The sequence below is a fragment of the Zosterops lateralis genome (assembly GCF_965231275.1).
Source record: "Zosterops lateralis genome assembly, chromosome: 23".
Classification (NCBI taxonomy): domain Eukaryota; kingdom Metazoa; phylum Chordata; class Aves; order Passeriformes; family Zosteropidae; genus Zosterops; species Zosterops lateralis.
The window spans coordinates 6,263,951-6,289,557 of record NC_139783.1 but is presented as its reverse complement, the minus strand read 5'-3'; the positions used below and the strand labels follow the sequence as shown (position 1 = coordinate 6,289,557).

The 25,607-nt window shown below is 50.7% G+C and overlaps 1 pseudogene across 1 annotated transcript in view; it reads left to right on the top strand.

The window, feature by feature from the left end:
* LOC310918360 (olfactory receptor 14J1-like) overlaps positions 1-25,607 on the top strand; it is a 537,521-nt pseudogene that overhangs the window by 365,584 nt on the left and 146,330 nt on the right. The gene's annotated exons all lie outside the window — the stretch shown is intronic.

Genomic DNA, 25,607 nt, shown 5'->3' with positions numbered 1-25,607 from the left:
ACACCTTACCTGTCTGCTGTGTTTCAACTCTTGGCAATTTGCATTTGTCTCTTGCTTGCTGGAAGCTGCTCCGGCCCAGAGGGCCAGCACCGAGCTGGGCTGTGTGGGCCAGGCAACACAGAGAGTCTGGGCTGATCTTGGTGTGTCCCTGACTCAGAAAAGGCTTGGAAGGTTTGCCCCCTTCATCAGCTCTTCCTGTGCATCTTGGAGAGAACAAGGCAGGCATTTCTGGCAGCTGGGCATTAGCAGGCCTTCAGATGGGGGCGTGTTGTGGAGCAGGCCCAGCTGAGACACCCTGAGAGGAGCCCAGCACCCCTTGCTCCTCTCTGCTGACACGTGAGCTTTGTCTGGTTTTGGGATGACCCTGGCTGTGTCAGGGGTGCTACGTGGACACAGACAGCCGGTCATGTCCTGCTGGGGCCCAGCAGAGCCTCGCAGCAGTGCTGCATCCACGTCAGGATGCTGGCCAGGAGAGCTCCTGCAAGCTGAGGCGGCTGATTTGAAGCTTGTGCAGGTGCCTACAGGTCAAGGCCAAGGGTGTTCCCTCAGGATAGAGCAGTCCTGAGGCCTATCTATAATTCAAAGAAATCAGCAGACAAATGCATTGTCCACCAAAAGTTCTTTCATTGGCAGGAGGGTAGGGGTCTGCACCCCACTAAAATGCTTCTTTGCCATGTCTAAACGTGGGTTTATATAGGAATTCAATCAAAAACATCATCCATCTTTACATTGCTGAGGTGATTGGATAGGCAGGGGCTTAGAAAGAAATCCACTGTGTCAGATTCCCAGACTTGAAGCCAATGTCCACCTGCTGGCCGGGATCGGTCTCAGCGCACCAAAGCAGCTCGTCTTCCTCATCCCTTCCCTGCCCAGGGCTGATTCTGTACCCGCCCTCAGGTCTTCTGGAAGGCCATGTCTAAAGCTTTTTGTCAAGTCACTCTCATGTCAAGTTAGGCTTCCAGGTTTTTCTTACGTTAACCGGTGCTAAATGCTTCTGGATATCTGTGCTAAGTACTTGTGTACTTCTGTAAATTGCTTGTGCTTACTTACATCAAACAAAGGCCTGGATTCCTTCTCCCCTTCTCTTTATCCTGTTGCGGAATCTTTTACGAGAACCTATCAATAGTTCACAGTGGATAAACTTGTTGTGCTGCTGGTTTAATTTTCTCCCACATCCGTAGTTTCATGATGGTTAACAGCAGGGTTAACATTTTTACAATTAGACCCGGTTGGCTGAGAAAGCTAAAAATCTTCTGAGTAGCTGTTGATGATTCCAGATTTGTCAATCACAAGAAGACATCTGACTCATAATCTTCTTTTTCTTTCTCTATTTTGGTGATGATTTCCGTAATTCCTTAGATATCTCATTTGACTGTCCAGAGGCTCTGTAAAAGCTCCTTTGGTAAGTTCTTCAAACATGACAAAAAGTTACCCTAAAAGCAAGTACCCATTCTGATAGTAGATTCTGTGTATACCTTCCCAGCTTTAATCCTCATGTTTGATTGACAGTGTTAAATAATTTTCTTTTCAAATGTGCATTTAATTTCAGTACAATACTGTGTAATATTTGAGAATTTTGGTTTGATAAGTTTTTTCCCTGTGGAACTCACGGTGGTTTTCCAGGCTGTTTTTACCCTCAAAAGAAGAGGAAATATTAAGGTGTGATTGTCCTCTTCCACCAATCTTACAGTTTCAGTTACGGGATTTCCAAATCTAAAATTAAGTTCTGTTCTCGGTGCAAACATATTGTTCAAGGACGGGAGCTGTTGACCATTTTGGTTTATCTGATAATTAAGAAACCTATAGCAAACCAGACAGACTTACAATAATACTGAAAAGGCTATTGAGAAAACACCAAAAGGAAACCTATTAAATATGCTTGTAAAAGGTGAGCATTACGTACTCATACAATATTCATGATAATATTTACCTAGACTTCACCACCTTATATCTGACTGGGCACACTTTGTAATAACTCTCAATAGGTGGAATATAACACTTAGTTTTGTCACCTTCAATGTGATGATTATTCATAAATCCTTCAAAGGAAAAGGTGTGCAGAAAAAAAAAAAAACCCATGCAGAGCAAAACCCAAGGCATAGACTTCTAAATCCCTGTGCTGTGCTATATATCCCCTGTAATTAATGTCAGCCTGCAAGGATAGTCTTGTATGGAGTCTCAAAACTATAAATCCTAGAAAACATATTATGTGGAAGTATGAAAACCTATAATGAAAGTTGAAAATGAGTCCAAAATAGAAACACTGTTTTCTTTTTAAATTTGACCTTTTCTTTTGCATTTGTGCAATTCATGTGGTTATTATCCTTAAAAGTCTATTAAATTCTTAGTATTCCAAAGTCATGAATCAGAACATGAGATAATTACACAGAAAATGCAAAATTGTTGAATTCTACTCTCTCTTTCTGTGTAACATAAATATTTGGCACAAAGGACTAAAATTCATTGGGAGTTTAAAAATAGATCAGATTAAATTTATTACAGTCTTGCCATCTCTAGATTGCAGTGTAGCAAGTTGCTTTAAAGGACATTTTCTTGCCAAGAAATAAAAGGTGATACCGCTAATATTTTAATACTTCAATTCCAACCATATTACGAGTATTTCCCAGTTCTAGACCTTCTATAAACAGCTGTCCTGTGTTACAGAGGCACTGCCCTTTATTATAAATCTACCCTCTGAATGACCCAGTTGATTGCCCCGTGAGGGGGGTGGCATACGTGGTGCTACCAGTCCCTTTCAGATAGCAGGCAACTTCACTGAAACATGGACTTCCTTAAGATTTGTGACATTTTAGAATTTAAAAAAAACCTGCTTATTTTAAAGGTCCCGAAAAGAACATTTTAAGATCATGGAAGCAAACATAAAGGCACTAATTTGGTTTAGCAGAGAAAGAGTTTGTGCAGTTGGATAACAGCAGCACGTTTATAGGTCTGGGGGACTTTGTTTAGAGACAATGAGCAGGATGTGCCCTGGGCATACCTGGCACCACGGTTCAGATCATCTGCCTTGATTTATAGGAAGGTGCAGTGCTTTATTTGCAATCCAAAGGGAATTGTACCTGGGCCTGTTGGGACAAACAGGTGCCTTGCCAATGGACTGACAGAGAACCTTAACAACTTTTAACAAATAAAGTTCCAAGGTTATAAAGACAAAGCACATATGCTTTTCATTGCTTTATAGACATTTCTTTGACATGATTTGATACGTTCTAAAGGTTTTGTTAAATTTACTTCAAAGGTATTTCAGAGAGCAGTATTAGCAGAAGCATTTTGCATTTCAATGACATCTTGCAGTTCCTTTCAACAATGCTTGTTGGCTTCTTTTGTGCATAGCTCCTGGCCTATTCATTTCTCTGGGGTATGATTTAATTTATACAAAGGGATGTTACTGTTTTAAGTCCATAACTACTATCCCAAATTGACTTTTGCAAAATAAATGCTCCTAGAAGTGCTAATTTGCCAAGCTTAAGTACTGCAGCATTCAAGAGGAAACAGAGGCCCCAGCCAGGACAGACCCTTTATATTCCCTTGTCTAATGAGGCACCATGAGGTGAAGTAAATGGAAACCAAGATCTGAAACCCTTTCTACCAGATATTGTCCATATTTAATTGAGACGGCATTGTGTTCACCTCCTCTGAAGATGACAAGGATTATTTTAGAAGTTCATCTCTTACACTGATTTTTACACTGTGTTTTCAATATTGTGACTTTACAAAAGGGTTCTACAGATGCAGCTGTTATAAATGCAATGGCAAATATCGGATAAATAAAAGACAATTTATTAATAACAAAATATTGAGCACAAGAAAAATGAGAAAGCCACAAAAATAGGAAAATGTCAGCGCCACGCTGGGTGGATAGGGGTCCGCACCAGGGTACAAGACTCCCAAATCCACACCGATGCAGCTTTCAGTCCAGCATTTTATAGGGTTTTCTGCCCTTAGGCAGTCCAGGTGTCCAGGATGGGCTGAATAGTCCGAATTTCTTCTCGATGGCCTTCCCGGATCTCGTCAGGTCTCATTGTCTCATTCCGGGAAAAACTCTTTCTTATGTCAATTTCATGTGTTAGTCTTATGCTGATTTCATTTTGCTTGTTTTGCCGGAGAGTTGATGAGATCGCCAGCGGGTTGATGAGATTGGCATCGTTGTCACGAAGGAATTTCTTCCTTGCATTGGCAAGGAAGTGATTCTTATCGAGGTTGGCCAGTGTCTTTGTCTAGCTTGATGATGTTCATCCTGTCTTTGCAACTGAGACTGGCAGGCTGGGGGGAAAACTATTAGCCCTATACTGGATTTCACAATTTTATTAACCTTATTCCTTATTACACATCAGGTTATTATTTTATGCCCGAATTTTTACCCAAAATTTATCACAGTCCCCCGCCTAATAATTAATCAAATTAAAAATTTGTTCCTTTTATTGACCTTAATTCCAGTTAAGATTGTACTCTTCCCATCCCTCCTGAGAGGATTCGTCCTCCTGTTGGAGCTTCCGCTCCTCTTCAAATCTCCTTAGGGCCTCAGCAGCCCTCCCTTTACCCTTCTCTTCCTCGAGCTTCATTATTTTGGACACGGTTACCCCTTTGGCTGCCTCTGGATCCAAGGGAAGGGAGGCTATTTGCATCCCTTGGTTGACTGAATGTATCAGTCGAATGAAACAGGGGATCAGACACGGGAGGAAAATGATGCCTGCGATGGAGCATGTTATGAAAAACACTACCTTCTTCCACCATTCCCCCTGTCCGAACAACTGGTCCCACCATGAAGCTTGGAGGATTGAATTCCATTTCTGGACCGGCACATGGGCCACCTTTTTGATTTCTTGGGCTAGTCCCTTGATAGTCTCCCCATAGTCATCGATCTCAATGCAGCATTCCGATTTGTTGAATCTGCCGCAGACCCCTCCTTCCTCTGCCAACAGGTAGTCTAGGGCAAGCCGATTTTGGTACACAAAAGCCCTCATCTGCGAGTGCTGTTTTGCCAGGAGTTCCAAGGCATCTGAGGTGTGGTTTGAAACCACCTCTACCACTGCTTGCAGCCGAATCAACCTATTCAATAGATAAATGGGCGTTCGATATCCCCAACTGCCATCGTTCGCCCAGGTGGCTGGCCCATAATACTCAATGATTCTCTCTGCGGGCCACTCCTCCTCTCCCCATTTCTGGTTGCCCCCGGCTACAGGTAGCTCCCGCCTTATCTCCCTTCTCTGTCAGTTCAGTGTTTCAAAAAGAGGTGCTCCTAACAAATTGCTTTCGCCCCTGGGCAAGGTGAAGAAAAAGGGTCTTATCATGCCTAGGGTACAGGACCCTTTCCATTTTCGGGGAAGTTCGCTGTAAGTTTCTTTCCGCAAATCCAATATATCCCGTCTGGAGCTTTCCAGCCTACATTGGTTCTGCCTGGCTCATCCCAATATTCTCTTAGTCCCACTAATGCCTGGAACGGATTAGCCCCGGGACTTTTATGCCAACAAAGTCCCATGGTCTCGAACCATTCGCAATCTTTCTCTCGAATCTTGCCCCAATATCCAGAGGGTGGCTCGGGTTGCCAGACCCGTGCCTTATCATTCACCGTTAAGGTATTTATGCAAGGAGTATAGCCCGCCAGATCAGTGAACTCCTTCCCTTCCCGGCTAATGCAGATAGTTCCAACTATCCTTTTTTCCAAAATCCATCCCTCTGGTCTCTTTATTATTTTTTATATTTTTGAGCTTTCCCATTTTAGAAGCTGTTCCGGGGCTAGTCCTTCTCCCTTCCAGGGCCACCTTTCGGCTGACTTTAATCCTCCACAGATCCAGCAATCCGTCAGTCCCAATTCGGTGGCTATTTCCTGCATTAGTTCTACAAAGAGATTTTGGTTAGGGGCCAGAAGTCCCCCGTCCCCATATTGCTTCTCCAATTGTTCATATTGCTCACTGAGCGACCTTAATCTTTCTTGCTCAATCCTCCTCTTTCTGGCCTCGGCTTCCTGTCTCCTGAGTTCCAGCATTACCTGTTTCATTTTACTTTCAGGATCCATCCCCTCCTCGTTCTTTGAGAAACAAAAGGCCTGGTCAAATTGCAAGCACACACGGTTATCACCTGGAGGCAATAAATCGAAGATGATGGGTTCTGAATCCAAGGAACCTATTTCCTCATGTTTGAGGTTCTTCCTTTCCCAATACAATTTTCCACCCATATTACATATTTTTAGTTTTGTTTTGTCGTAACACAGGGGATTCACCTTGTAGTAGGCAAGGAAAGTAGATTGCCTTTTTCCTCCCACCCATACAGTTTTATTACATTGTTGACATGCTTGCACCGAGTAAGGAATTTCGATTTCGCGCCTTTGTCTGACGAGTGAGCGAGCAGAATCCCTGAACAGTCTACCCTTAGGACTTGCCCCCGAGCGTTGGCACCGGACTCTTTCTTCTGATTCACAAAGGTGAAATCGAGTGCCATTGGCCCAACAATCGCCCAACTGCCTTTCCGGGGGACAATCCATTATCTGCCCGGTTTCTGGAGCTGTTAAGCACCATTCACACTTCGTGGGAGGACTCTCCCCCAGGAGCGCCCCTGGAAGGGCCCCCTTGACCCAGCACACGGCTAGGCTCAGGACCATCAGGAAACCCCACCGGAAAACCCCTCTGCCTTGCCCTTCGCCCGTACGTGAACATACGGCGGGGTAAACCATCTTCTCAGCAGCAAGGGTATGCTTCAGGGGCCCGTGTGGTCCTGATGGCAAACCTTCTCTTATAGGTTGCCCACCGGGATAATTTGATCGTATCCCCTTGGCAAGGTACTTTGATGGTCCTTCGGCACTCAATGGCTAAAGGTACTGCTTTAGCGTCCAATTTCCCTTTAATCCCCTTTTTGAAAATATGGAACCACTCAGGAGAGCAAAGTTCCAAAAGTCCGGCCCTAGTGGCAAGTACTAAGAGACAGTCTGTGTTATCCTGCTCCTCAACTAGACAGTTAGTACACAAACCCCTAGGTCAATTCCCTCCCCGACAGTGGGTGACCCAAACCTGGTTACAGTATGCACATTTAAAATGAATAAAGGGAAAACATTCACAACCTGGGGTAATGCAACTTATCTGATCGTTCATCTAGTTTGTCGTCTGAGTTTGATTTCGAGTTCTCCAGGAGGGGTGGTAACTTTCCAGTCCGAGGTTTTTGGGTCCTCAATCTTTTTCACCCTTGATGAATGAGTCCAACCCTTCTCAGCGGTTCGAACTGCAGTGTCGGTCGTAAGCAGCACTAGGAACGGTCCTTCCCACTGTGGAGCGAGAGGGGTTTCTTTCCAAGTTCTGATCAACACTTTGTCTCCCGGCTGGATCTGGTGGATTGGAAACCCGAGAGGAGCGCTTTGGGGAATGAGTCCGCGCCTTTGAAGCTCCTGTAAATTTTTGTTTACAGTGATGAGATAAGGTTGCAATTGCACATCCTCGACCCGGGGATGTCCCACTGGCATTCCGTGTTTGTATGGCATCCCATACAACATCTCAAAGGGGGACAGCCCCGTATCAGAGTGAGGCATAGTTCTTACATTCAGCAAAGCAAGGGGAAGGCATTTCACCCAGCACATTTTTGTTTCCAACATGAGTTTTGCCAATTGTGATTTTAAAGTTTGATTCATTCTTTCTACTTGCCCTGAGCTCTGGGGGTGCCAGGGGGTGTGATATTGCCATCTGATTCCCAAGGCCTCGGTTAATTGTTTTATAATTTTTGAGGTGAAATGAGTCCCTTGGTCTGAATCTATGCAATCCACGATTCCGTACCTGGGGACTATTTCTTCTAACAACACTTTGGAAACCGTTTGAGCTGTGGCTTTCGCCCTTGGGTATGCCTCTACCCAGTGTGTCAATTTGTCCACAATAACCAATAAATACCTATACCTTCCGACCTTTGGTAAATCAGTGAAATCCACCTGGATCCTTTCAAACGGCCGATATGAAAGAGGACGACCTCCCCAAGCCATTTGTCTGGATCTGGACCGGTTCACTTTCTGGCAAGTCATGCACCCTTGTACCTCCTTTCAAAAGGTCATCGATTACCCGCTTCAATCCCTTTCTTCCTTCCAGAGGAATGGGATACTGTTTGACCCGTATAGGGTCCTTGGGGTTCTCGATTATGATGTGAATGGGATCTATTTCTAGCTTCCCAACCTCCCCTTTTGAGTGCCATACTTCTGGATTGATGTCTGCCTCATCCTTCTCAGTGAGCTTAAACATTCTTACCACGAGATCGGAGCTTCTTACAACTATGCTAATTTCAAGGGCGATAATCATATCTCTCCCTAGCAAGTTATAATCAGCTTCCTCCACCAACAACAAATTTCCCAAGCAAACTTTATTCTCTGATTCAATTTCTACGCTTTTTATCACTGGTACTTTAAAAGGATCCCCCTTTGCCCCCACCACCACAACTTTCTCTTCACTGACCGTGCATCTCTCTGGTAAATGCTGCAAGGTGCTCCTTTCTGCCCCAGTATCCACCAGAAAAACAATCTCTTGATGCTGGGGACCTACTTTCAATTTTACCAGGGGCTCGTTAGATGTCCTGGTCCCCAAAGTGAAGAGCCCCTGACACCCCTAATCCTCCTGGAACAGCTTTTCATCTCTTATCCTTTTCTTGCAATCTCTCCGAAGGTGTCCTGCCTTTTTACAATAGTAACACTCAGGCAATTCCCTTCTGGTGTCTGGGGTTGTCTTGCAGGGGCCTGAAGGCTTTTGGGTAAGGTCTTATACTTACCCAAAGCCTGTTCCTGTCTCTGAACCTCCTTCACTGCCGCTACCAAAACCTTGGCTTGCACCTTCTGCTTCTCATCCTCCCTCCTCATGTAAACTTTCTGAGCTTCCCTCAGCAACTCTTGCAAGCTTTTGTCTTGCCAGCCATCTATCTTCTCAAGCTTTCTTCGAATGTCCTCCCAGGATTTCGCTACAAACTGTGTTTTGAGCAACACCTCCCCCATGGGGGAATTGGGGTCCGTCCTAGTATATATCTGTAGACTTCGCCTTAGTCGCTCAATCCATTCAGTGGGGGACTCATCTTTCCCCTGACATTCATTGAAAGCTTTGCTAATGTTCTGACCCCTTGGGACGGCTTCCCGAATGCCCTGGATTATGATATTTCTCAGGTCTACCATGCTCCTCCTCCCGTCCTCTGTTTGTGCATTCCAGCTCAGGCTAGAGCTGGGCCACTTTTGGTCCCCTGGTGTCCCTTGTGGGTTTCTTCTGTCCCAATCTCTGATGCCCGCCTGTTTTATCATTTCCCTTTCCTCGTTGTTGAATAAAGACCTTAGGATTGCCATCAGGTCTTCATATGTATAAATACTGCTTCCCAGGAACTCATCCAACCTATCTGCCACCCCAAAAGGATCGTCTAACAATTGTCTCATTTCCTTCTTAAACGCCCTTACATCTCCCGTGTTGAGGGGTATGTTAACAAACCCAATTACCCCAGGGGCCGTGGGTACCTCCCTCAGTGGAAGTAGGTTGTGTCCCTCATTCTCACTCTCTCCCCATTCATCACCCACCATCCTTGCTTTCAGTCGGGTTCTGCTAGCAGGGGGAGAACTGGTAGCAGTGGGTTGTCTCCCCCTCCCAGATTGCGGGGGTGGGATTGCCGCCTGTGCGGCAACAAGGAGTCTCTCCTCTGCTTGGGCTAACCCTGGTGGCGGCGGCAAAAGTGAATGAGAGTGCTCCCAAGCTTGTGCAGGAGGGACCTCAGAGGGGGCTCCCGTGGCCATAGCATCTATCGGCGGGGGCGCCGCCGACAGACCCAAACCGGACGGAAGAGGCAAGAGAGGGGAGGGCAGCAAGGAAGCTGCCAGTGGGGACAATGGAGGAGAGACATGGCTCCCCACCTGGGATGCCAGTGCCCCCAAGAGTTGGCTTGGGGGATCCAAAGGAGCCGTGGGCACCACTTGCTCTGGAGAGGGTGGGGAATTCAACCCATTGTAGGGAGGTGGTCCAGGGGTTCCCAGGGCTCGGTCCCGGTTCCGGGCCGCCTATTCTGTTTCATTGGAAACAAGCCTGCTTGGGTGTTTAACCAAAGCCGGGCGTATTCCTTCTCCTCGGGGTCCGAGGGGCTCTTATTTTCCACATAGCAATTTAACTCACTACATACTCAACTTTCAAATGTTCCCATTATTGGCCACGTAAGGTGGTTCCTCAATTCTTCACCACCCCACACATCCATGCAATAATAAATCATTTTTTCCTTGGATTTCTCTTTTCTTTGTGGACAATCTCCCCAATGTTCCAACATCCACCCCAAGGGACTATTTTGAGGGATTTTCATGGTTCCCTTTCCCTTACCAGAGGGGCACTTTTCTGAGGTCTTTTTCTGGGGCTTACTCTTTCTCTGTCCCATGTTTTTGCAAGTTCTCCTTACCAAATCTTCAAATTTCCCTGCGAGTCGACTTTTTCTGCCTGTGTGTTGTGTTTTTTTTCCTTTTTCAGGGGATGGGGCTTTTTCGATCACTCACCCCTCCAGCGAGCTGTGCCGGGGGTTCCTGATCGGTTCTCAATCCTTTCGGATTACTTTTGGACCCTTACCTTGGTCCGCTGGCAAAAAGGGTTTACCAATTCCCGAGCTCAACAGGACGTACCCTTCCCCTTTTTGCCCACTCCGTGATCGGTCCCCGAGACTTCCCTCATCCCGGTTTTGACGAGCGATGTAAGAAAGTTTCACACGAAATCGCTTCCTTCGCGGCCGACCATTCCCCTCGTGGGAATACGGAAATGCGACCTTGAAGTCCACACTCGCTTCGTGATCAGATCACGTCTCACACACTTGCCCGATCACCCGCTCAGCTAGCAGTACTTACAGCTCCTTTTCCTGCGTGGATGTCTTCGTGCACGTAGACGTTTTACGAGCAATTGCAAGCCGCGGCTTTTCCGAAGGCCCTTTGCCTTCCCGAGCTCTTTTTGCCCCTGGATCCGTTCTCTCCCCTGTCCTATTTTGTGGCTTTCTCGTTCCTAAATTTGGTTCGGAGGTTCGGGTGGAGCCGCGGGGTTTCCTCACTCACCAGGCTGCCGAACTCGGCAGGGGTACCCTCCTGGGTCGCAGGTCCCCGCAGCTTCTTCCGAATCCGAGTCACGGCACCAAATCTGTTATAAATGCAATGGCAAATATCGGATAAATAAAAGACAATTTATCAATAACAAAATATCGAGCACAAGAAAAATGAGAAAGCCACAAAAATAGGAAATGGTCAGCGCCGCGCTGGGTGGATAGGGGTCCGCACCAGGGTACAAGACTCCCAAATCCACACCGATGCAGCTTTCAGTCCAGCATTTTATAGGGTTTTTCTGCCTTTAGGCAGTCCAGGTGTCCAGGATGGGCTGAATAGTCCGAATTTCTTCTCGATGGCCTTCCCGGATCTCGTCAGGTCTCATTGTCTCATTCCGGGAAAAACTCTTTCTTATGTCAATTTCATGTGTTAGTCTTATGCTGATTTCATTTTGCTTGTTTTGCCGGAGAGTTGATGAGATCGCCAGCGGGTTGATGAGATTGGCATCGTCGTCACGAAGGAATTTCTTCCTTGCATTGGCAAGGAAGTGATTCTTATCGAGGTTGGCCAGTGCCTTTGTCTAGCTTGATGATGTTCATCCTGTCTTTGCAACTGAGACTGGCAGGCTGGGGGGGAAACGATTAGCCCTATACTGGATTTCACAATTTTATTAACCTTATTCCTTATTACACATCAGGTTATTATTTTATGCCCGAATTTTTACCCAAAATTTATCACACAGCTGAATAGTGTTGTTAATATTGTCTTTATCCATCGAGACCAAGAGAAAGAAACTTTCACAAAAGAGGTCGGAAGGCTCTGGATGTGCACCTTAAACCATCTATGAGACTCTTAGAGTAACAATTCACTTAAAAGTTTACTCAAATACCTCGAGAAAAGACATGACTAGCACATGGATGTGTCATTCCTAAGATGTGACTTATAAACCCAACTGAGACATGGGATGTTTCCTTTAATGATTTTGAATTAGTTTAGTGAGTGGGACTTTCAAAAGCAGTTGTGTCCCTCACTAAACACAAAATGATTCCTACAGCTCTGGGGTGTGTTACACTAATATTCTCCACTCAGTAACAGAACAGACCATCATAGCCTGCAGACAGCACTTTAAAACGTATTCTTTTTAACCAGAGAAAGAGGGAATGCCTGGTGCTATCTGTATCCCAAATCACTTGACACAGTTAGAAGGATTTTATGGATTTAAAGATATGAGGACTTGTTATAAACGAGACAGCTGGATTTGAAAAAAAAAAAAAAAATTATTTTCGTGTAACAGTGAACTGGGAAAGCCACGACAAAAGGTCAACCCCGATCCCGGGATCAGAACTGGGTGAACGCAGGACAGGCCTCTATCGCACCAGTCCCCCCTCGTTCACAAATTCTCTCCACCAAACGTTATTCTCCCCAGGCAGGGTTTGTGTGTCCACTTCTGCTCGGATTGCATATTCATGTGTCTTCTTTTGGGACTCCTGTTCTCCTGAATAGTTTTCCGGAGGGATCCCACAGGCATCCTGTCGTTGATGCGTGTCTGATCTCAATCATCCAGGCTAACCTAGACTGAGCACCTTTGATTGCCCATCTCCGTGGCTGAGATTCCTTTTCTGTTGCAAATTCCGTGGTTCCTCCTTGGAGCCGCCTGTCCCTTTACAGATGTAAATCAACTTTCCCGGTATCAGCTTGTGTTTTCCTTTTTTTATATTTCTTAATTCCCAGTACGAATTATTTTATACAGACCTTTTATATAGACATTCCCCATAATGGAAGGGAGGGAGGGAGGGAGGGAGGGAGGAAGGAAGGGAGGAAGGAAGGAAGGGAGGAAGGGAGGAAGGGAGGAAGGGAGGAAGGAAGGGAGGAAGGAAGGGAGGGAGGGAGGAAGGGAGGAAGGGAGGAAGGGAGGAAGGGAGGAAGGGAGGAAGGAAGGAAGGAAGGAAGGAAGGAAGGAAGGAAGGAAGGAAGGAAGGAAGGAAGGAAGGAAGGAAGGAAGGAAGGAAGGAAGGAAGGAAGGAAGGAAGGAAGGAAGGAAGGAAGGAAGGAAGGAAGGAAGGGAGGAAGGAAGGGAGGAAGGAAGGGAGGGAGGAAGGGAGGAAGGGAGGGAGGGAGGAAGGAAGGAAGGAAGGAAGGAAGGAAGGAAGGAAGGAAGGAAGGAAGGAAGGAAGGAAAAGGAAGGAAGGAAGGAAGGAAGGAAGGAAGGAAGGAAGGAAGGAAGGAAGGAAGGAAGGAAGGAAGGAAGGAAGGAAGGAAGGAAAAGGAAGGAAGGAAGGAAGGAAGGAAGGAAGGAAGGAAGGAAGGAAGGAAGGAAGGAAGGAAGGAAGGAAGGAAGGAAGGAAGGAAGGAAGGAAGGAAGGAAGGAAGGAAGGAAGGAAGGAAAAGGAAGGAAGGAAGGAAGGAAGGAAGGAAGGAAGGAAGGAAGGAAGGAAGGAAGGAAGGAAGGAAGGAAGGAAGGAAGGAAGGAAGGAAGGAAGGAAGGAAGGAAGGAAGGAAGGAAGGAAGGAAGGGAGGGAGGGAGGGAGGGAGGGAGGGAAGGGAGGGAGGGAGGGAAGGAAGGAAGGAAGGAAGGAAGGAAGGAAGGAAGGAAGGAAGGAAGGAAGGAAGGAAGGAAGGAAGGAAGGAAGGAAGGAAGGAAGGAAGGAAGGAAGGAAGGAAGGAAGGAAGGAAGGAAGGAAGGAAGGAAGGAAGGAAGGAAGGAAGGAAGGAAGGCAGGCCAGATCTTGTCATTACCAGCACCTGGAGCCTTAAATCTGATGTTTTTCTGGCACAGGCACTGCCCAGATGTAGCGGTTTACAGGGGCCTGGAGTCCCGATTCAGCAAACTGGCAGTGCCTGCAGTGCCCAGGTGCGGCATTTGCCAACACCACTCCCAGCCAGATCAGCCAATTTCCTGCTGCTGGGGCACTCGGGAGCCTGGCCGAGCAGGAAAGGTGAGGATGGGCCAGGAGATCTCCTTGTGGCTGCAGCAAAGGCCGGGCACACACAGACCTTGCTGGCGCTGTACCCTGGGCCAGGAGGGATTGTGCCCCAGGAGCTGAGCCTGACTTTCTTCTGCCAGGCAGCTTTAGAACATGGACTGTGGAGAAGGCAGAGGTGACTCTCAGCTTGGCGCAGTCCTCCAGAAGAATCCTGTGTGTGAAGCAGCCTGGGAGCAGCTTGACCTGCCAGGGGCAGCCAGTTGAGAGCCCTTTTCTCCCCTGTGGGCTGAGACACTGAGCCTTGGCCTTTGCCAGGGCCCGTGAGCTGCCTGCCAAGGGGCCTTTTTCACTGGGATAAGAAAAGTGCTGCTGCAAGGCTGTCCTCAAGCTGCTTTTGCTGCAGATGTGCCTGAGGAATGCTGATTGCTTGCAGTCTCAGTGCTGCGTGTGTGCAGGTGAAACTGCTGAGGGAGGGAGCAGCTCAGCTGGGGGCAAAGTTGTAGTGGTGTGGAATTTAATTCCACACCACTACACAAAGTGTTTTTTTCTTGGTGGGTTTTGTTTCTTTTTTTTAATGATTCCACCCTGTCAGCTCTGGGCAGAGCTGTGTAACTGTATCTGACACTCTCCTGTGGCACTGTGAGGGTGGCCAAGGGGACCTTCCCCGAGGTGAGTGCAGAGAAATGCCCATCAGTCCCAGCCACAGCTGGTCAGTGGCCAGTCAGTTTTGTTGACTGGACGCAGCTCTGGACGCTTCCCTTTAGGTGTCTCTAGGGAGGTGTAAGAGACGGTCTGAAGATCCTCATCTGCCTCACGACCATCGTCAAGGACAGGGACTGAAACCTCTACAAGGACTCTAAAACCCCAACACAGGAGTTGTGGCCTGGCTGAGGTGGGACGTTTGCCAAGTGTTGCCTGCAGGTGTGATCAATGGAAAAACCTGGCAGCATTTCCATGGGAACATCAGAGCCTGAGCAGAAACAATGGGCAAGTCACGGTGAATTGACTGCACCTGCTGAGGGCTGACCTGTTGTCAGTTCTCTCAAAACCAACACACCATAACGATCTCCCCACCCTTTGGCCAACTGCCTGTGGCTGTGGAAAGGACTGTAAGGATCCCTGAGTTAAGCAAAGACTTTGAGATCTCCCCACGGAAGAAGACGGATCTATTGGCCGGGCCACGAGGACTTTGTCTCTCCCTTGGCAGCTGTTTCCCACCCCATCTTTCTCTTTTCTCTCTGTCCTTTATTTCCCTTCAGATCCTTCTATGGCATTTGCTGATGGCACTAATAAAAGTGCATTTGTTTTGATGAAAACTGAAATCCCCTCTGTGTTGTTTGTTGCACTCTGGGATCAGTTAAGGGACCATCACGACTCCGGCTTGCATCAGCGGATGGTGACAGTGCCCCCAGTGCGGGAAGAGCTTCGTGCTCTGCTCCAGCTGCAGCCCCCACTGGAGGAGCCACGTTGGGCACAGCCCTGGTGACCCACATTCCCTGGGTTATAAATGCATATTATATAGTTGGCTTTTCTCAAATATTAACATGAAGAAGGTATTGGGGGGAGGTTGTCACCTTGTAACCCTATAGAAAAGACTGCTAACTTTCTGGAGTTTTTTATCCAAATGAAAACAGCCAAAAAAACTCAAGGGAAAGATTTATACCCATGTTACCAGAAGGAGTGGAGCCACTCACGATTAAATCTGCCATATAAAATGATTCGGAATATTTGAAACAGACGCAAACTCGAACTGAATGTTTGAATCATTTATTAAAATCTACTGAACACGCAACAGAGCGCTCCTTAAAGATAGAAGTCTGAAACGGTGAAGGGCCTGCTGCTGGCAGCCCTTGTGCCAAGCACCCTCAGCCGAGAGAATTTCACCTTTCTGTCTCCTAATTGTCTATTTTTAATTTTTATTAAACTTATAAATTTCTCTAAGAGAGTGGAACTCGTTTTTCACACCTGTGATCCATGTTGGGAAGGCACCTCGCTGGTTTTTGTTTTGGCCATAATATTTTTCTCTTCTCCTTCTCTTTGCAATCCAAAAGGCAAGAGGGATCGATCTGTCACCTCAAAACGCCTCCAATCCCACTGAGAACGATTCAATCTTACCCCAAAAGGGTTCAATCCTACCTCAAAGACCGGGACCCTCTGGATCAGGAGCATCCAGACTGGGATTGTGCAGACTGGGATTGGCACACTGGGATCACATGGACTGGGATCACACGGACTGGGATTTCACAGGCTCGGACCATCTGGATCAGAACCACAGAGACTGGGATCATACAGACCGGGATCACCTGGACCGGGATGGCTGCGGCGGAACGATGCGAACCGAGGCGGTCCCGCCCGGCCCAGGGGAACCTCCCAGTCCTGGCCGGGGCCGCAGCCAAAAGTGCCCGGAGCGACCGTGGCGGTCCCGGAGCGATCGTGGAGCCGATCCCGGAGCGATTCCGGGTCCCATCCCCGTCCCGGTGCCGGGCTCGGTCTCAGTCTCGCTCTCGGATCGGCGCCAGTCTCGGTGCTGGTTCCGGTGCCGGGCTCGGTCTCATTCCCAGAGCGCTCCCGGTCTCGGTTCTGGCCGCGGTCCTGGAGCGTTCCCGGTGCCGGTGTCGGTCATGGTGTCAGTCTTGGTCCCGGGTCCAGTTCTGGTGCCGGTTTTGGTCTCGGTCTCGGTCGCAGTGCCGGGGCCTGTGCGGGGCCGGTCTCGGTCCCAGTGTCGGTCTCAGACTTGGTGCCGGTGCGGGTTCGGGTGCTGATTCGGCTATTGGTCCCGGTTCCGGAGATTTTCGGCCCATTTTGGTGATTTTAATTCAAACTGGGCGGTTTTAGGACCGCGCGTCCCCTTGGCCACGCCCATTTCCCCTCATGATTCCCGCCCTGTCCCTGACCCCGCCCCTTTCCCCTCCCAGTTCCCGCCCTTTCCTTGGCCCCGCCCTCCCAGTCCGGGGCCGGGCCCGGGGGAGGAGGAGGAGGGAGGGAGGAAGAGGCGCAGCGGCCGCAGGAGCGGGAGGAGAAGACGAGCGGAGGGAGCGGCGGCTCCAGCGCTGCCTGAACTGGCGGCAGCGCCGGGATCATCGCCCCCCATCCCGCAGGTGCCCGGGGAGGGGGAGCTCGCCCCAAATATCCCGGGTTTGGGGTCCCTGCGTTTGGGGTGTTTTGGGGGGATGTTTGGAGCTCGCGGGGCTCCAAAGGCGAGGCGCAGATGCCGCTCGGGGGGACATCGGGGGGTGCCCGGGAGGTGTTTTTGGGGTGTCCCGGTGTCGGCAGAGCCCCGGCGGGGGCAGGGGGATGCGGGTCCCCCCTGGGTGGGGGTTGGGCTTCCCGGGCCGGGCCCTCCGAGCTCTGGCGGGGCCACGTGGGGAGCGCGCGGGACCGGCGGGGCCGGGGGGACACCGGGTTTGGGGAGCCCGGGAGAGCCGCGGCTTCCCTGAGCGGGACCCCAGAGAGAGGAGAGCCCCAGAAGGGCAAGGCGGGGACCCCGAGAGGGGGGAACCCCTGGGATTGCCGGGACCCCCTTGGGGGCTGGCGGGGCGGGATGGACGGGAAAGGGGTTCAGGAGTGAGGGGGGAGCTTTTCGGGTTCCCGGCACTCCCAGCAGCCCGGGGAGGGCGGGCACCGAGCGGACGGGGGATCTCCTTCCCCTTCCCTGTGGCACGGAGGCAAATCCCATCCTCTCCTTGTCCTTCCTGCCGCAGACAAGGAGCCGAGCATGGAGAGCAGGGAGGACAAATCCCCGCGGCAGAAGCTGCTGGGAGAGGCCGTTCTGAGCGGCTTCACGGCGCAGGAACGCAACGGGGAGGAAAAGGGCCGGAGATCGGTGAGGAGGAGGGGCTGCAAAGGCCGAGGGCGAGGATGTGAGGAGGAAAGAGCCGGCCAGGGCCGGGAAGGCGGCCGGAGATGGAGGCAGAGCTCAGAGCTGGTGGTCCATGAGCAGCTTCGTGATGGGGAGAAGCCCCACAAGTGCTTGGAGTGTGGGAAGAGCTTCAGCCAGAGGTCCAGCCTGATTGTCCACCAGCACATCCACACTGGGGAATGGCCCTACAAGTGTGGGGAATGTGGGAAGAGATTCAGGCAGAAAAGCAACCTGATCATCCACCAAAGGATCCACACTGGAGAGAGGCCGTACAAGTGTTCCCAGTGTGGGAAGCGGTTTCGGACGAGCACCCACCTTCTTGAACATCAGCAGAGTCACTCAGAGGAGAGGCCCTTCCACTGCCCCGATTGTGGGAAGGGCTTCAGCTACAACTGCAACCTCATCAGGCACCGGCGGATCCACACCGGAGAGAGACCCCACGAGTGTCCCCAGTGTGGGAAGAGGTTTCGGGTCAGCACCCAGCTCCATGAACATCAGCTGAGTCACTCAGGGGAGAGGCCCTTCCGCTGCCCCAGCTGTGGGAAGGGCTTCAATCAGAGCTCCAACCTGATCAGGCACCGGCGCATCCACACTGGGGAGAGGCCCTATGAGTGTCCCCAGTGTGGGAAGAGCTTCTCACAGAGCTCTCACTTGACCCAACACCAACAGAGGCACCACTAAGGGAAGCCCTGTGAGTGCCCCCAGTGTGGGAAGAGCTTTGTGCCTTACTCCAGCTCCATCCCGCCCTGGAGGAGCCACACTGGGCAGAGCCCTGGAGACCCACATTCCCTGGGATCTGTGTTGGGAAGACATCCGGCTTGTTATCCTTTTGATTTGGCTTTAATTTTTTTTCTCTTCTCCCTTTCTTTGTGCTCCAAAAGCCAAGAGGGATCCATCTGGCACCTCAAAACCACCCCAGTCCTTCTGAGAACAACTCAATCTTACCCCAAAAGGGCTCAATTCCGCCTCAAAGTGGCTTGTTCCCACCTCAGATAGACTCAGTCCCACACCAAACTTGGTCGATTCCACAGTGCCCAGGGTGAGATGAGATTGGAAGGAGATTGGGAGGGGCGGGATCCAGATTTGGAGCAGTGGGATGGGAATTGTGTGTGGCTGGGTGGGTGGGATGTATTTTGATAGTAAATCAAACTTGGAGAGTTCTTGATTTGTGCCCCATTCATTTCCAGTCAGTTGCAGTTCTGTTTTCAGAGTGCCACCTTCTCAGCTGACTGTGTTTGTGTCCTCCTTTCTCTCCTGCCTCTCTCTCTGCTCTCTTTGTCTCTCAGTGTCTCCCTTGAGCCAGGGCAGCTCCCACCCAAGACCCTGCCCTGACTGAATTCCCACTGCAGGAGCTCCAACAGGGATGGATGGAGTTCTGGGGGCTGGCAGTGAAATGTGACTGTAGGATCTTGCTGCCCTTGGCTTTGGGCCCCTTCTCCAGAGCTTTGCCTTCAAGGGCAGGAAGATCTTTTCCTTTCTGGGAAGTGGAATTCCAGAGCCTTGGAGTGTGTGCCATGCAGGACCATCCAGAGTGGGATCATGTCAATTTGGGTGTGTCTTTGGGGAGATGGGAAGGGGGGTTTGTGGATTTTGGGGCTGTTTATGTGGCAGTGAGTGGTTGGGATGATCCTGGCCAGGAGCTGTTGGGTGGTTTGAGGGGTCTGGGAGTGGCTGTTGGTGTGGGAGGGGGCTTTGGGGCAGTTGTGATCCCCCCAGACCCCCAAAGCTGCTAACAGACCCCACCCCCCAAGATGCTGCTGGTGTTTGGGGCTCCATGTTTGGGTTCATCCTCCTGGTGCTGCAGGAGAAGGTGAAGGGGAGTCCCCAGGGTCTGTGTGTGTCCCCCCAGAGCGTGTGTGACCCCCCCATGCCGGTGTCACCCCCTTTTCCCTCCCCTCAGGGCTCCTGCCCCAGCTCCTGCGGTTCCCGGGAGGGAATTTGGGGAGGAGGCAGAGGGGGTGTGCAGCCCCCACCGGGGGATGACCCCAGCCCAGCCCCTTTGTTTAACACCAGGCTGGGCTTTGGGCTACAGGAGGAAGAGGCCCAGGGGAAGCAGATCCTGCAGGTGGGACGGGGCTTGGGCTCAGGGCAAGGTCCTGCCCTGCACACCTGGCTCAGGTGTGATCCTGCCCCGCGAAGGGAGCGGGACATTCCCATCCCCAGGGATCAGGGCTGGGAGCAGCACTTGGAGCACGGACATGGAAATACTGGGAGCAGCTGGGACCACACTGAGGGGGTGAATTATCCCCCCCACACCTTCCCAGGTCACTCTGCAATCTGAGAAATGCTCGTTCTGCCTGGGCCTTGGGCAGCAGCCCCTGGGCTCAGCTCCTCTGGAGCTCAGCAGAAACACTGTCTGCTCCCAGGCACTGCTGCTGTCCAACGAGGTCCTGGATTCTTTAGGAGCAGCCCTGGGGAGTGTTTTTGTTCCCTCAGTGGCACAACATCCCTGTTGTCACACTTCCAAAGAAGGCTGTTGATCCCAAGTGCGGCCAGGATGAACCATTGCTGTGACTAAAGCCCCTCTCTTGGGGCCCTACAAACAGCGCTCCAAAAGGAGCCCCTGGAGCTCTCCTGGGCCAGCGCCCTCCCTCTGAGTGGGGCCTCTGCCAGCCGGGAACTCTCCCGTCTGCTGCCCTCGGGGGATCCCCAAACAAGGACGGGGCCAGGGCCGAGCCCCCACTCCTCGAGGCTCAACCCTTGGCCCGCTGGGGAGATGCCAAAGCATCCACAGGGAGCATTTCCCTGCCCTGCAGGGGGATTTCTCACAGGTGCCTTGCACTGGCTCTTTCTGTCTGTGTGCACACACGAGTGCCCGTGCCCTGGCAAATGTGGCAGAAATGTGGCTCTCTGAGGGGTTGGAGTGCCTTGGATACCTGAGTCAGTCAGGCCTGTGAGTAAGGTTATGTCACAAGATAGAAGCCAAGTTAAATGGCTGCTGGGTGTTGTTCTTTTGCTAAGTTGTTACATTTAATACAAGTTATAAACTAAGTTAAATTCTGTTGAGTGTTAAGTATTCCTTTTATCTTTGCCCTCACTGTAGTTTTGTCACACACACACACACACACACACACACACACACACACAGAGCGACAGTTCTGGGTTCATTTCTGCTTTGATTGCCTGGATTTTGTTTGGTGTTGTTGCTTTGTTTCCTTGGTGTGCCTGAAGTGTCCAGTCAGGAGGAGAGTGTCTCTGGCCAAGGAACTTTGTCGTGCTGTCACTTGATATTAAATCTGGTTTTTGCTGATCCCTTGCTGGGGATTTTTTAAGCGCTCTCAGGCCCTGGTTGGTAACAGGGCGAAGGAGGCCTGGCCCAGGCTCTGGCTCTGGGGGACTCGGGGACGCTGCCGGGGGGTCCCTGTCCCCCTGTCCCACCCCCACGGCCCCGTGTCAGGCTCTGGGGTCGATCTCGTGGAACATCCTCTGGGGGAGGCTGCGGCACCAGGGGTGGGGGGACCCGGGGGGACAGGGGACCCCGCTGTGCACGAGCAGTGTTGGACATCTCTGGGGGAACTGTGAGGGGGGCTGGGGTGGAGTGACCTCCCCAGTGACCTCACACAGCCCCTGTGATGTCACACTGCCCCCGTGATGTCACACAGCCCCCTCTGTGGTGTCATCGTGCCACCCTGTAATGTCACAGCACACACTGTGACCTCACAGCCATCTTTCTGACATCTAACAGCTACACTATGATGTCACAGCCAGCTCTGTGATGTCATAGCCTTCATTGTGATTTCACAGTCACCACTGTTATGTCACAGCCCACTCGGTGATGTCACACGACCTTCTCTGAGACATCACAGAGCTGCTCTCTGATGTAACAGAGCCTCGTCTGTGATGGCAGAGCCTGTACTGTGACCTCACAGCACACTTCATGATGTCACAGCCTGCTCTGTGACATCACAACCCACCCTCTGATGTAACAACTTGCTCTGTGACGTTACAGTCCGTGCTGTGATGCCACAGCCCACTCTGTGATATCATACACAACAGTGTGATGTTGCAACCCACACTCTGATGTCATACAAAACAGTGTGATGTCATACACCACACTGTGATGTCACAGCCCACTCTGTGATGTCATAAAGCCACACTGTGATGTCACAGCCTGCTCTGTGATGTCATACAGACACCCTGTGATGTCACAGCCCTGTCTCTGATGTCATAAAGACATACTGTGAAGTCACAGTCCACTCTGTGATGTTATACAGACAGTGATTTCCCAGCCCATTCTGTGATGTCATTCAGCCACACTGTGATTTCCCAGCCCATTCTGTGATGTCATTCAGCCACACTGTGATGTCACAGCCCAGCCTGTGATGTCATACAGCCACACTGTGATGTCACAGCCCGCTCTGTTCCCATTGTGTGACAACAGTCTCCAGTGCTCTGGGAGGCCGCAATGTGAAACAGTGGACATTTGCTTCCATGACATTCCACGGTGTTTCCATGGTCTCCTGGATGCTGTGAGGGCCCTCTTTGTAACAATTCAGACTTGGTGCCATGAGAATCTATTGCCCCACAGAGCTCTCCTGGGTGCCATGAGGCCCCACTGTGCTTACAATGAGATTCCATGGTGTCCCTGTGCTCCCCTGTGATTCATGAGGCTGTGCTGGCTCACAATGGACACTTGGCTTCCTCCAAGGCTGGAGATGTCCCAGTGGCACTGGGTTTGTCACAACGGGGCCTTGGTTCCATGAGAATCCATTGCCCCAAAGTGCTCTCCTGGGTGCCATGAGGCCTTTCTTTGTCACACTGGAAGCTTGCTTGCACCAGACCAGGCCATGCCCCAGTGGCATGTGGGTTCCAGGAGGCCCCACTTGATCAAAGTAGAGCCTTGGATCCCTGACATTCCAGTGTGTCACAATGTTCTCCTTGCTTTCCTGAGAACCTGATGTGCTGACAATTGACCCTGGATTCCTTGAGATTCGATTGAACCACAGTGGTGTCCTTGGTTTCCTAAAGCCCAGGTTTGTCACAATGGATCCTTGGTTTCAGGATATTCCATTGGGACACAATGGTCTCCACCACTCTCTAAGGCTGCACTGTGAAACAGTGGACACTTGGTTCCATGAGTTTCCACTGGGCCACAATGGTCTCCTGTGTTCCCTCGGGCCTGGCTATGCCACAATGGACACTTGGTTCCACCAGCAGTGGCAGTGTCCCAGTGGCACCTGTGTTCCATGACACCCTGCTGTGTTCCCAGTCACAGTTTGTTCCATGAGATTCCCTGGAGTCACAACGGTCACTGGGGTTCCATGCAGGTGCCTGGGGAGCAGGAGCTCGGCCCAAATATCCTAGGTGTCCCTGGGCTGGTGTTTTTTTGGGGGGAATCTTTGGATCTTGCAGGACTCCAAAGCCAAGGCACAGATGCCCCTTGGGAAACAGTGGAGCATCATGGAAGCCAGGAGCCCCTGATGGAGCCAAGGCTGCAGTGTGTCACACAGGGACCTCAGGGAAGCCAGGAGCCCCTGATGGAGCCAAGGCTGCAGGGTGTCACACAGGGACCTCAGGGAAGCCAGGAGAGTATTGTGAGGCTATGGAATAATATGGCACTAAGGTTCCACTATGACTTGCCAGAACCTCAGGGAAGCAAGGAACCATTGTGAGCCTCTGGAATCAGCATCTGCAGGTGGATTTTCTGCTCCCTCCTGGGATGCTGGTGGACAATAAAGCCTGAGGCAGCCTCCCAAGTGTCCAGCTGTGTCATCAGTGTGGGGGAAATTCTGGGGGACATGCTGCCAACCCTGGGCCTGCTGCTCCTCCTGGCTGGGAGTGGAGCTGCTGGGACACAGTGGTGGAGGTGGCTCCTGATGTTCCTCCCCTTCACCCCCCCCAGAGCTGTGCACAACTTTCAGGGCATTTTGAAGCCATCCTGGAGGTGAAATTGGGACAGATTGGGAAGGGGGTTGGGACAAACTGTGAGGGTTTTTGGCATGTCCCAGTGTCGTGGTTTGACACTGGCCCAATGCCAGGAACACACGGGAGTTGTTCACTTACCCTCCCCTGCCAGAGCTGGGTAAAGCAGAGAAAAGGATCGAAGAGTTAACAAAGGCTGCAGTAATGAGATGAGGACCAGGAGAAATATTTTAAGGGCAAAACAGGCTCAACTTTATTGATCAACTTGACTTGCAAAGTGAATTTATTACTAAGAGAATCAGAGGATACTGAGAAGTAAAATAAGCCCTTAAAGCATCATTTTTCTCCACAGCCCCTCCTTCCTTCTCACCAACAGTGCAGGGACGCAGGGCATGGGGGTTTTGGTCCGTTCATCACTGAGATTTTCTTTTGCTGCTCTGGGAGAGGAGTGCTTCCCCTGTGAGACCGTGAGGTCCCTCCCGTGGGAGACAGTTCTCTGTGAACTTCTCCACATGGGTCCACTCCCATGAGCAGCAGTCCTACTGCACCTGCTGCAACGTGAATTCCCCTCCACAGGCAAACAGTTCTTCCAGAACTGCTGAAATGTGGGTCTCTCTTCCCATGCAGTCCTCCAAGGACAGGCTGCTCCAGCCTGGGAGCAGCAGCCCCTCTCTCCACCAGGTCTCCCATTATATCACAGCCTCCTCCAGCCATCCACCTGCTCTGGCATGAGCACCTCGCCCATGGGCTGCAGGTGGATCTCTGCATTCCCTGTGGATCCCCATGGGCTGCAGAGGCACAGCTGCTCCACCATGGCCTGCAGAGGAATCTCAACTCCGGTGCCTGGAGCACCTCCTGCTCCTCCTTCTCCACTGACCTTGATGTCTCCATGTTGTTTTCCCTCACCTGTTCTCACCGCCTCCCCTTCTCCGACTGGAGGAAAAACTGTGTGCCCTTTGTTTTGATTTTCTTCTCAAATATGTTATCCCAGAGTCATTACCAACCTCTCTAACTGGCCCAGCTTTGTTTGCAGCCCCTTCTTGTGAGAGATCTCTGGGCATTTTCCTCCCTGTTGGATTCCTGCGTCGTGGAGTGGCTCAGAACGGCCTCTCCCACAAGGTTCTGCCACAGGGATTTGTCCTCCCTGGTTTCCATGCTCAGGTCCTTGTCTGGGGGAGGAAGGACAAGGAGAGGATGGGATTTACCTCCGTGCCACAGGGAAGGGGAAGGAGATCCCCCAGTGCGACTCCCCCCCCCCCCCCCAGCAGGATGGTGTCAGCCACAGGGTTGTCCTGTGGCCAGGGGCCAGGGTGAGCTGGGAGATGGAGCAGGAGAGAGGGGGTGTCGTAGTTTGAAAGCAAAACAAGTGAAAACGAGTGACAGGCTCCAAGTCAGAAATACAATCTACTAAGAATAAAGGTAAAATAAAATAAATGCAATAATACAAAAAAACCACTGAGAGAGTCAGAATACAACCTGAGCAAGGTGTTGGAAGCAGTCCAGATGAAGTGGTCTTCTTGAAGCAGTGATCCTGTAGAAAGGTCTGGTAGCTCTGGTCCTCTGGGAATCCAGTGGGTAAGGGCTGCTTGTACTGTCCCAAATTCCAGATTATATCCAAGTGGGAATGCTTGGCTCCTCCCCCTGGGCAGAGCATCTCACAATGGGATGATGAGTCATGAAATGGGTCCTTGATGGCCCATTAAACACAGATAGCTCCTGAAGGGAGTTACCTGTGAGTCATGGGCAAGGCATTGATGGACCATTAGTAGAAGACAGCCCAAGGGAAGGGGGCCTGGGAAGAACACTGCCCCACCTGGTTTCAACAATTCATGAAGATGGTGATAGAATAAATAATTTGTGTACATCTTAAACGACAACCCAGGACAGGGGGTCACACACACTCTGGGGGGACACACACAGACCCTGGGGACTCCCTTTCACCTTCTCC